Source organism: Octodon degus, unplaced genomic scaffold (genome assembly GCF_000260255.1).
Source record: "Octodon degus isolate 3935 unplaced genomic scaffold, OctDeg1.0 scaffold00108, whole genome shotgun sequence".
In the NCBI taxonomy this organism is placed as follows: Eukaryota; Metazoa; Chordata; class Mammalia; order Rodentia; family Octodontidae; genus Octodon; species Octodon degus.
This window is the reverse complement of record NW_004524684.1, coordinates 9,160,898-9,161,966: the sequence shown is the minus strand read 5'-3', so window position 1 is coordinate 9,161,966 and position 1,069 is coordinate 9,160,898.

Sequence of the window (1,069 nt, the reverse complement as noted above, 5' to 3'; positions counted from 1 at the left end):
CGCAACCTTCAGATAGGAATGCGCTGAGTCAGCATCAGCACAACTAAAGCTGCTTGCTGGGGAAAGGTCTTGGCGTCCCTCTCTGTGCAAAACTCTGCAGCAGCTGTGCCAGCTTACATCCCCACCAGCACGCAGAAGAGCTCACACCAACAGCCTTGCCAGCATTTGTCATTTGATTTCTGAGCGACAGCCATGCTTTCTGCAGTAAGATGTTCCCAGTGGTGTTGGTATCTGCACTTTGAACTCCTGTGGAGCATCTTTGGGTGTTCCCGTTAGCCATTTGTACTTCTTTCCATAGTTGCTTGTCACTTCAATTGCCCAGGTGAGTTGGGCCCCTTACCTGGGAAGAGCTTGTCTTGGGTTCTTTATATACTGAAGGTTTTATTCATCTTTGGGAAGAATAGATGGGACAGCTGTGGTTTTCTTCTCCCTTGTGAGCAGAGGCTTTGTAATTCGAGGTGATCCATTTGTCGGCTATTGGTCTTATTTCTTGCACCACTCGGGTTCTGTTCAGCAAGTCTTTGTCTGCACCAGTGTTCTCAGAAGAGTTTTACCCCTTCTCTTCTGTCTTCCAGAACGTTCCATGTTTGTGTCTTTGTATCTAGGCTTGACCCACCTTGATCTGACTTGCATGATTCCATGATTCTCCGCGTGCTCTTTTTCCTGGAATGAAGCCAGTTATAAGCTTCAGTTATACCTCTTATGCTCAGATACCTGCTAGCTACGTTTTTGTAGATTGGGAGCTTTACTCTGTTACTTTCTGCACATGTGTATATAAATTTAGCTGAGTAAATGTTGAAATATTGCATGTGTAGATGAATAGTTGAATTTATTTTTTATATTATACACTCAAAAGTATATATTGCCTTCTCTGATTTTTTAAAATTGACTCACATATAATTGACCTTCCCACTATGTCTTCTATGTATCTTGGTCTCTTTTCTTCATCGTGTACCTTTGGTAGTGTCAATTTTCAGGTCAATTATTCTGATTTGTTTTCTACCTCATTAATTTCTTGTCAGGTTTGTCCAATTGCATCTAACACCCTATTGGGCTTTTAATATTAACC